The following is an 11,758-nucleotide window of genomic DNA, read 5'->3' as shown; positions in this document are numbered from 1 at the left end:
TAAACGAACAAAAAGAGTGTTAATTTAATTTAAAAGTACTTAATAAGAATTAAGAATCACGAGAACCGTAAAACAGAATCGAAATGTTCTTGTAATTCCCTGAAAGATTATCTCTGTATGTGATACCAAGCATGTATATCGGAGCAACAAATTAAGCAAATTGAAAGGCAAGATACCAACAAAGTTTCCAAAGTTGTATTATAACAGAAATCAATTTACTCGACGAATTAACGCGAGATCGAATCTAAATGTTGAATTAGACACGCCGTGTCGTTAATAACGATTATTATCAGCAATCGACTCAACGTCGAGCTGCCAATAAGAGGAGATATTACTCGCAAAGACATTTGCAGGAAGCATAAATGGTATCGAGAGGAGATTAAAGATTGAGAAATGAAGATTCCCGGACGTACTATACGTGGTATACATACGTCGACAGCACGTAACAGGTTTGCAACACCGGTTAATTAATGTTCGCTTCGATAATATTAACTCACCGATGCGCAACGAACCCGTGCATTTAATTCGGGACACTTTTTGTCTGATTATTCGGTTGTACGACACCGTCGAAAGTCGGTAAAATGTTCGTGCATATCCTTCGCGATGTTCACGCACGAGGGTCTTTAATTCGTGTTTCGATGGAAAGACTTCCGGTGAAAGAAATTAAGGCCAACTGTCTCCATTCAAGATTTATGATGGACGCGCGTTGCATACTGCGGCGCAATCTGCATGAATGATCGATACAGATGCACGGCGGTATCCGATTCCATGTCATTTACAGGTGGACTTAATTTGAGGATTCCTCACGCGATACGGGGAAATTACGAAACAATAAACCAGGGTGCATTGCGTAATTAACGAAACTGCAGGTTGTGCAATTTAAACGGTTATTTCGCTCTTCGGAATTACTCGTTTCTGTTTCTGAAACACTTTTTTTTTTTTTTTTATAATATCCTAGGTACACACACTCGTTTCCTCGTTTTGTGCAATTAGAATAAAAATTCATACGTAAGCGAGCTTCTAACATCATTCAAATTTAGTTTTCATTGATCGAAGAACAAATCAATTTGCTATTACTGCATAAATAATTCTTTGGTGATACAATTTTTATGAATACTACTCAGTTGAGGAAACATTCGTTATAAAAATGTTGTGTACATTAAAAAAAAAAAAACCAAATATATTTATGTAAATGAAATAAACAGAAAATAAATATTCAAATTGAATGAAATTGATTCTTGAAGTAAACGTAATTTCGCTGCACTTTCCATTTTGTGTGCGACATTTGAATCGAAATAGAGGGTTGTCTTATATAACTTAGGTTCATGTTCGATCCCGACCGATACGAAGTGTGACATTTTCATTTAATCGTAATTATTTACGACGATACTAAAGAGCAGTTGCAGCCCATCAAGTTGAAATGTGAACAACCGTGTCAAGGTGGTTCCAGAGTTAGTAGAACGCACTCTTATGGATAATCGCTCCTCGCCGTTCTCTTAACGCGATGGACAGTCGCGAAAAGTTCGCCTTGAGTTTTTTATAACGAGCTCGTTTACTTTGCCATGATTCCAATGTTTCGAATCCAGCTGATTTTTATCACGTCCTGTAGCGGAAGTGAAGAACTTTGATCGAGTTCAAATTAAGAAATTAACGAAATACGCAAAGAGATTTAAATTATCATTTTTTAATAGAAATTGTAATAAATCTGCAACGAAAGCTGAATCAACGAAACAATTATTTGTGGAAGGAATCACTATTTTTCGTCTTCTCTATCGTTTTCAATTCTTCCATTTTCAAGTGCGTGGAAGACTGCACGTAAACGATTGAAAATTCTTGTCGTATATATATATATATAATTAACATAATGAGTCGTATTTGTAATAATATTACTTACGCAAAGTGTGAATTTTTTCATAAATAGACAGGTTTAATTTCGAAACGCGCTGGCGATGTCTGAGTCATTAAGATTGGATCCCGATACGAAATCAATTTCCCCATAATATCTGAAAAAGGAGGCGATCACGTTCGAGGATTGATCACTAATCAAACAAAGTATGTGGTACACAACGATCGTTTAATTTATAATCGAAGTTACAACTCCTCGCAAACAGCTACTTTTACAAGGTTTGGTTGTCGAGAAGAAGGATACGTCGCTAGTGAAACGAACAAGGATGAAAAAAGTAGGTATCGTTAAATTAATTATATTTACTCGGTTCCATCTTGTACCATTTACCGTTCTTTACGGCAGTAAAGAGACGGAGAAGAAAAAAAATGGATATCGTTAAGTAGAGGTTCCTGTCGCATAGCAATTTATTCGTTCGCTGATATGAAGCCAGTGATTAATTCGATTTCAAGCCGTCTGTGGCTTATCGATTTACTTTTTCAAAGGCTGGTTCTTCTTTGTGTCTGCCATATTAATCTTCCTACCTTGCTACGAAAAAATTCTTACGAAAAAGTTGGTGCATATGAAATGTTCTTTATTGCCAATGGAACTTTATCTATTCAAAATATTCTTAAAACATTGTACATTTAATCAAAACAATTTCAACGTAGCTCCGTTTCAATATTCATTTTGAATGCATTTCTTCTATTTTATTGCGATAAGGTTCCGCATTAGCTGTACACCCATAGGGTAGAAAATAACGACGAACAAGTTAATTTTCTAATGAAAAATCACCAAATTTGAATTTTGCAGACAAGTATTAAATCGTTCTAACATCGACAATACATTCTCCAAATGGTAATTTATGTTTCCAGCAACTTTCATTCCATTTTACCAAGTTTATGCTCGTATAAAGAAATTACGTGAAGATTCCGAGTATTCGTAATTGTTAATAAGGAGGTTCTAATGTTTCCATTCTAAACGTCTTTAGTATTTAATGTACGTATTTTACGGTATATTTATTCCTCTTCAAAATGCTTACAACAGCTGACAACAGGATGTTATCGGTTTAGTATTTAATGTACGTATTTTACAGTATATCTATTCCTCTTCAAAATGCTTACAACAGCTGACAACAGGATGTTATCGGCCTGGGTAATTGAAATACTAGAAAAACGACATTTTATATCCACCAACCTGATAGATTACGCGAAAGTTCTAATACGTAGTGTTACAATTTCGGCGTGGTTTAAAGGAAGACGTATTGCAACGGCCGTTGAAGAGAAGAGAAGGAAAAGAATGGATAGAATCAAATAGAAGTTACAGTCGCGTAGCGATTTATTCGCTCGCTGATAAGAGGCCAGTGATTAATTCGATTTCAAGCAGCCCGTGTCTCATCGACCGACACGATCTCCATCACGAAGATGATATTCAGGATGTGCTCTGTGTCCCTAACGATTTTGCAATAGTTCACGTTGTATCGGTGCCGGTGGGCGGTCCATTCTTTCGTGACATTAATAATGTGCGCCCTTCTTTGTTCTACTCTTGGTAATATACACTTTATAATGCCATTTCGCGTGGCTCGCGATTAATCACCGGTCAGATTTCAGTTACCTCGACAGCAGAAGAGACATCCAACCCACGAAGAGCAAAATGATTTCGGGGACTGGAACGGGATTAACCATTTGGGGACAATCGTAGTGGTCTAGGTAGAAAAATAAAAATACAAGATTGAGACACACCATGAGTTCGCATACCTTTTTTGGAGCGCGTTAAGCCATGGTCTAACTTAATCTTTCGTATTTTCTTTTGTATTTGCACCGCTATGATTCCTGATCCATTATTTTTTGAGCTTTTTAGCCTAAGAGATTTTAATGGGATCTTTGAGTGACAGAGATGGGCGAAATTTTCATTATAATTTGATAAAAGTTTCGAGCAACGACTGAAAGATGAATAACCATCACTCGTTGAATAAAAATTTGAATTTCATTCATATGATGAAATATCTCACAATGGACGACTGATTATTCAACTATTTAATCGAATAAACGTTACGAATAAATCAGTATTGAATATGCTATCCGAATAAAAACTCGTTAAATTGTTCCCAGATAAAAGTGTTCTTTAAAGAAATGCGTATAAATTAAAAAAATTCCAATAAATCAAACAGCTTCCTAATTCTCAACTTGAACTTTTTATGTTTCGATTTCTACATTAACGTAACAAAATGAACAAGGATGGCGAACGCGAAAGGATCTTCCTAGTTAATAATTCGGAGTGCAGATATCCATTTCATAGGAGCTAATGGGGTTTCTGAGAGGTTGTCGAGGCAGCTTTACAGGTAGAATATTTAAGAAATATTCCAGAAATTTGATCCAAGATTAATAACGCAGGTAAAAGGTTCCGCTGGAATGAAATTATTTGTCCAGAAGAGTTGATATATCATAATAGAACTTTCTAAGCTATAGACGATAGACATTTCGGATACGATACTTGGAAAGAAAGAATTCGAACGACGATCGCGTTACTACGTAGTTAAAACAGTCGACACGGAAGCGAACAAACCCGAGTCGGAACTGTTACATATTACAATTACTACAACCGAAAATATCACCTTAATATCAACACTTACAGATCCAAGAGCCAGCAGAAAAGGCCTTGGAGCACTTTTTTCAATCAGAAATAATAGTTTCTATAAAAACAGAATTTATAAACTTGTTTTTCTTTTAGAGAAGGTTTTTGCATGCGAGGGTAACTATTTTAATGAATACATTAATTTCTTATATGTTTTGCACATTTCTTTCCTGTCACACAAAAACGACAGAACCTTCCTGGTTGGTCAATAATTTATTTTGTCACATTAAGAATGATAATCTGTGTCGTCTTAGTGTGTATCCTGCCACGCAATGTCTTTGGCAACGAAAAAAATGGCGATTCGAGAATAAACCGTTCGACAAGCACGAGATCCGGGTTTTGAATCGTCGATTCTTTTCTTTTTTTTTATAATATTTTTAGAAGAGGGATTCATTTCACGATTCGTTTTCGTGTTAAGTATTTCTAATTTTTAGTTTTATACGTGTCGCATTAGCCAGATTAATACAACTGTGGGCGGTAGCCACGTTGTATGCGGGTCTTGAACATGAAAGGATTCGTCGATGACCTGAATAATTTATTTGGCGGGATCATTGTCTGATAAACGAAAGATCCGGTTTTGAATTCTGGTACAGCAATTCCAGAGACTGAATCTTTTCCTCCATACAATTGAAGCCTGTATTTAAATGCACTATTCGAAAAGCATTTGTAGATTGTAAGTTTTCGTTAAATTCTGGACTATGGATGATTTCTTTTTGAAAAATAAATTGAAAATATACAGGAATAGTTTTGTATAGGGCTTTCTTTTCGAAACGAGTGTTTAATAAAAATTGACAGCCGTTGGTCTTGAATTCACCTAAAGTATACTGCAGAACCTGCTTCGATATTTGCCAAAACACAGTTTATATCACTTTGCCATAATTCCATAAAATTTATGTTAATAACAATTTCTTTGAATAGTAAAATAAAATATGTAATATAACAATTTCGTTTAAATTTCAAGCAAATTACGACAGACGTATCGATCTTTTAGCGATACAGTGAAAAGATCGTAACTTGGAGAACATTTCATACAATTGTCTTTTGAATTTTTCAGTGCAACCAGATATTCAAATAAAATTCTAGATATAAAATTGGAACACAAGTACTATTTTATAAAACCCTGAGAAGTACATACTGTTGCGTAAAAATGCACTTTGCTGTCGAGTGAAGGGAATTAAACGCGCAATTAGTTAAAAAATACACGCTGTTTCAATCGCCCGCAGATTTAATTGTCAATTAAACGAAGCCAGCGTGCAATGTCGATCGATGGCTAACGTTGATCACGACGGGCCTGATTGGTTTACGACTTTCCCGTTTGACCTTATCTTCGCAAGTGTCTGTACGGCTAGTAATTCGTGTCTTTCGGATTGCAATGTAATTGTCAGATTGTAAAAAGTCAAGGTCGATGTGCTTGAAACCTCTGCACGATGAATGTTTGGCATTTATAAACCGCGAACGTTTCTCTATCGAACGATTTCTATTGTAATTTCAAGGGTTCCGTATAGCGGCAACAAGTGGACGAAAAATACAGCGGAAGTAATTAAACTTACAATTGCGAATGTAACAATAATGGTAAGTTTCGTCTTATCATTTGTATCTATTTAGACATAGTTGCGATGCTAGGATGATAAGATACAGTCATTTAATCAACATTAACAAGAATGATGCTCGAGGCAAATTATTTGTATCCTATGTACGGATAGTCTAAAATGCGTCACGTAACTTTGTGACTGAAATATTAATTAATTACTTTTATCAAATTACATTTGGATGTTGTTCGTTAATAAATTACGTTCTACGTTAATTAGACACAGTGTTCTGATCGAACAATCAGATGTCACAAAGTTCTACTAAATTCAAAGTTTTATCGAAATCACCAAATGGATGATGGAATAAATTGAGGAATAAAAAGCGAAACCTTGGAAGAGGATAAAGCAACTCACAGATTTGAATTATTGGTTCTATCGTCTACCAGGTACATCCCTCTTCATAAATATACTTCTGAGCGAAGGTGTAAGTGTAAGATAGTATAAAAAAAAAAAAAAAATAAACATTTTCCTTAAATTCCAAGTTCTACCAAAATCTTGAAAAATATGCAAACTGCAAAAGCACAAAAGGGATGATCGAATGAACCGGGAAATAAAAACTAACTTTGGAAGACGATAAAGCGATTCACAGGTTCGAATGATCGTGTAAGAAACCGGTATCGATTGAACGTAACAGAACTTCTGCCGTCCGCCAGATAAAAATAAACTTCAACAGGCAGGAAAACGCAGTAAATCTGTGAGAATTCCTCGAAGTACTGAGAATCGATCGAGACCCATACAAAGATATGCATTTCGCGGTTCGGAGGGGCTCGCAAAAATTTGAATGCGGTGTGAAGCGAACGGGCGAGCTTTAACCGGTTCCGTGGTACGAATCGTAAGATTCCATTCGAATTCGTGGGTCACCGGCCCGTTGGGTTACGCGTTATTCTTATTTTTATTCTGCACCGACCGAAAGCAACGGCGACGAACACTTAACTCGCGGATTTTCCTGGACCAAACTGGTTTTGGTTGTAAGGTCCTTTTTACCTCTGTCGTGACTCGGAACCACCAGCGAGGGGATTATCGGCAAACACGAAACGAGGGCAACGAAGTTCTCCTTTTTTCCCGGAGGTAACATTATTCAGGGGTTCGCGAGAACTATTTCACGTCCGCTCAACCTTTTTCAGGAACCAGTGGATCGCGATCCATTCATCCTTTCGGATCCGACGTTATCGTACGCGCACCCACAAGGTACTTTACAGTTAATAACTGTTCGATATCTATGCACAAAGAGTTCCCTAAAGGGGGCTTTAAGATTTTGTTCTTTCAACCCTTTGCGATCGACAACTTTTTCTCTTAACTCTACAGCGAGTTAGAAACTCCGGAGGATATTGCGAATTTCCTATTCACGATAGAAAAGTTGTTAGAAAATGCAGTGCATAAGTAATTTCTGCTCCTCTGATATATCCATTTCGTCCTATATTTTCCAAACGATTCTGAATTTTTAACGAATTGCATCCAGTGAATAGAAATGAATGTTTCAAAATATTCTACTTAAAAATGTCACGTTTCCTTGCACCTTATTATTAAATCCGTATAATATATTCCTATTTACTCTATTTATTTCGAATTTTTGCCCTCCTGCTCCTTCACTTGATAATCATTATTTTATATTAACTAAAGCGATAGTGTATCCGCCCCGTTTACACGTTTAAGTAAAGTTGGAAGGAAACGATAAACGATAACGCTTCAAATGAAAATAGTAGCTTTCTCCGAACCCAGGAAACGGTCCGCGAGCATGAATGTCAAGGTTGGCTTATGCTCTTGATCTTTGGATAAAATATGACGTAACGTGTCTGTAAACAAAGAAGAACAGGATCGTAAATTTTCCACCCCTGAATGCCATCGACAGAGATACGTGATAATAATGATAATTAAGGCAATTCGGATGCATAACGAAGCTACAGTACAATAGCGTTGGAAGATGTATCTGCAATATGTTAATCGTCGAAACATTCTTGCCATTTGAATGATCCTCTGATATCGCTTTTGTCGAAGCCGCGTATCGGCCGTTGCCGTTGTTTACCAACGAATACGATCTTCGAGCTATGGAATTAGTTTGTTTGCGAATATTAGGTACTTTGCTTACTTTTTTCGTTTGCGATCTGCAGAAAAAGCGTGGAAATAATTTCGTTTAAACGATACATAAGTTGGTGTTCATGCGAAAATAGGGGAGGATTGTGCGTCATTTTGTTGCTTTAGAAATTGTTTGAAAAATATAGATTTCTGAAGACGGCACAGAAGAATCTTTATTTACAACTAATAATCATACGGACTTCCATTATCTTATTTTTGCAATGGAAACGGAGTAAAAATGTTCAAAAAGCTTTGCTCGCTACTGCGAATACTCCAAAGAGTGATGTTTGTTCTTTACTGTGTTTCACTGAGATGAGTCCAAAATCGTTCGAAATCGATACGTTCTACGCATATTTATAAATAAATTTACCCAACCGAGGACCCCTCGCATAATCATAGTGAAGTTAACCGAGGCAATTTTGCCCCATGGATGTGTAAATAACCAGAAGTTTCCGTTATGACAGACATAATGATATTTACGCAATAAAAGGTTAAACCGGTAAGTGTTTCTGTTTCATCAAATTACTGTAACCGTTCTGCAAGTCATAAAAGATAAATATTCGAGTCGTAAAACACACGTGAAATATTTCATTCTGGACTTGAAATTTCCATTTCCATTAATTTTATCGGTTATTCGAAATATTCATACAGTTAGGAATTTCGTTCATCTTCGAGCCCCTGACAATCCCATATAATTATGACAACGCGATAATTGAAAGTCAGTCGCGTTTAATCGCCGATAGCGACACCTTTTGCGATCCTCTTCGATGATCCGAAGGCCCCAATTTTAATCGTACCTGACATTCGAGCTAGTCGACCTCTTCGCAGATATTCGAGCCGCGCTACGTGGAAATCGGTTTCGCGCATCCGAGCAATCAAACAATGGATAATTAATGTCCTCGGTGGATCATGAGCGAATCCCAAGCCTTCCCGCCGTGAACCTGCTACCTCTTCAATCTCGTCTCGTAATTATTCGTAGCTCAGTGTCTCTCAGGGGCGAATCGACCATTAAACTAACGCTACTTCGAACCTCCACGTTATTTATTCATTTATTAACACTTTATCCAGTGGAAGTCTATTTATAAGCTTTATAATTCAGTGTCTACCTACCGGAACCTATTAACTTTATTGTTAGTAGTCTATTTGTAATGTTTGAGGAAACGGACAAGACTCTTGGTATATACAGGGTACTTCGTTTAAAACGAGACAGTTAAGTAACTTATCGAAACAATATTTTTACAAAAGTTATTTGGTACAAATGGGAACGTTACGCGTACCGAGTACAAATTCCTATTTAAGGCTTTGTATTACAATTAATAACCTCGTATGTAGGTTGACCAATTTGTTTTAACAAACGCTATCCTATTATGGATAAAAATATATAAGGCTCCATTTAAGAAAGTAAATTTGCTTGAAATATTTCGAAACTTAAAGATATTAAAAAAGAGAGGATAAACGTAAAGAATATTCCAAGAGGAACTTCGATGATCTTAGTTTCTAACAAAAAATTCGACTCTTTTTATAAAAAAGCGAAACAAATTCTAAAGCCACTCTAGGAAAATCCCGTTTCTTCCGCTTAAATAATATGTGCTTTTTATAAAATATTTGAGAAAAAATCAAAAAGATCTTCGTGGATTAATTAATTTCAGGTTCTGGCGTGATTGAATCCGCCATTGTTTGCTCCCCTCGTGAAACCCTTTGCGGTACGAATGTCACGAGGCGACGACGAAGATGAAGAAGATCCGGGTGGCTTTATCGTTCGACCCATCGACGAAACGTATCAGAGGATTCGATAGTTAACACGGTCGATTATAAAAGGTTGTTGACATCGCGATTCCCCCCAGGCGCTCTCTGATCTTTACCCGTAAATCTTCACTTTAATGACGCGTACGCGACATAGATGGGCAAAATTCTTATCTAGATAAACTGTTCGAATAACGAATAAAAGGTAGACAACCTTTCGTTCGTTACTGATTGAAAAAAAAGTAGAATTTTAATTACAGGATGAAATACTTTACGATGACCAAATGACAGCAACGAAGGCATTCGCAAGGAAAATATATTTTTCATTGTTTCATCGTAGATAACAGAAATCAACGGTTGCTATTTATTCACGTTTATCATTACAAGCTGTTAATTACAGGTTATTGTCCCATTGAACAGGTAATAACCATTTTTTTTATCTTCCATGACAAGATAACGGAGGAATAATTTTCTGCATAAGAAGGAAAAGATTTGCATAAAAATATGCATAAAAGTATAAACAGATTTTGACGAATCTAAATCTATGTCGATCGAAAAACCAAGTATCTACATGAGATAAATTTTTTGTGCGCATCAGGTGGAACATGAAAGGTGTGCTTTATTACAAGCTACATGAAGAAGAAATAATTACGGAGGGTCGTTGCAGCAGTCACGTAATCCTGCCATACTACGCGATAAAAGAAATCGAATGTTAGGAAACAACAGTAATATACAATAAATGTTCAGGAAATAATTCCATTTCATTTTTCAGTTTTTGTATCGCTTTAACTGGTCCATAAATAAAATTAGAATTTTGCAAATAACGAATACGTCGTCTGAAAGACCGTCGAAGATTTATTTATGTCGAGGGTAAAATAAAGTTTGAGAAACACTGAATTGAGATACACGCGAGCCCCGTCGACAAATCGTCGAATTAAAATGCTGCACACCGCTCTTCGACACATGTACCAATGACTTGGCGGCAGTGAAGTTCAATGCTTTGCGTCGGTAGTGCTAATACTAACAGGTGTTCCCGCAACGAGTGGAGCATTAGAAAGTAACTACTCATTGATGCTGCCATACGGTAATCGTTTCAGCTAATACCTTTCGATTTCTATTTGTCTGGTGCCTCGCACCGTTTAACGCGCCAATTACCATAAATTGACGATGCACGGGACAATGTCAGACCGTACTATTTAATTAGTCAATTACTTGTTCCGATGCCAATCGGTTCCTATAGTTACACACAGAAAAAATGTGTTTCATACATGTTGTTAACACGTACTGTTATGTTCGCCATTTATTTCTTTATTCCCGATAACCTCAGATTATGTAATCAATCGATCGAACAAAGTGCTTCGCAGATGAATTTATTGAAAACTGCTGATGCGTATTTTGATAATCGTTACTTCGAATGACAGTGGAAAATTCTGAATATTATATTTTTCCTCGATACATTTTAATACCGAAAAATAGATCGCTTTACGAAGTGCATACAGTAGCTTCTACTCTTTTCCTACGTTAAAAAATAGATTTTTACACTTTTCAAGCTCAATACACCCAGTATCCCTTGGCCAGTGTAACGCAACGCGACCCGTGGTTCATCGTAAACGGGCGATGTAACTTAAGGATTCAAAATGTCCAAGTTTGTTACTTCGCAGGTGATTAAGAGGCGACCGATCAAGATAAGGAGTCCGAGCTAATTAAGATTTCGCAGAAGCACAGAGACAGCAAGGCCAGGTCTAACAATTTTACGGTATCATCCTGCGAGCGAGCGAGCTAGCAGTTCACTGACTTTCACCCTATATGGAGATGTTCTTGAAAGGAAGGACGGAAA

The sequence above is a fragment of the Hylaeus volcanicus genome, chromosome 2 (assembly GCF_026283585.1).
Source record: "Hylaeus volcanicus isolate JK05 chromosome 2, UHH_iyHylVolc1.0_haploid, whole genome shotgun sequence".
NCBI classification, from domain to species: domain Eukaryota; kingdom Metazoa; phylum Arthropoda; class Insecta; order Hymenoptera; family Colletidae; genus Hylaeus; species Hylaeus volcanicus.
This window is presented reverse-complemented; position numbering follows the sequence as displayed.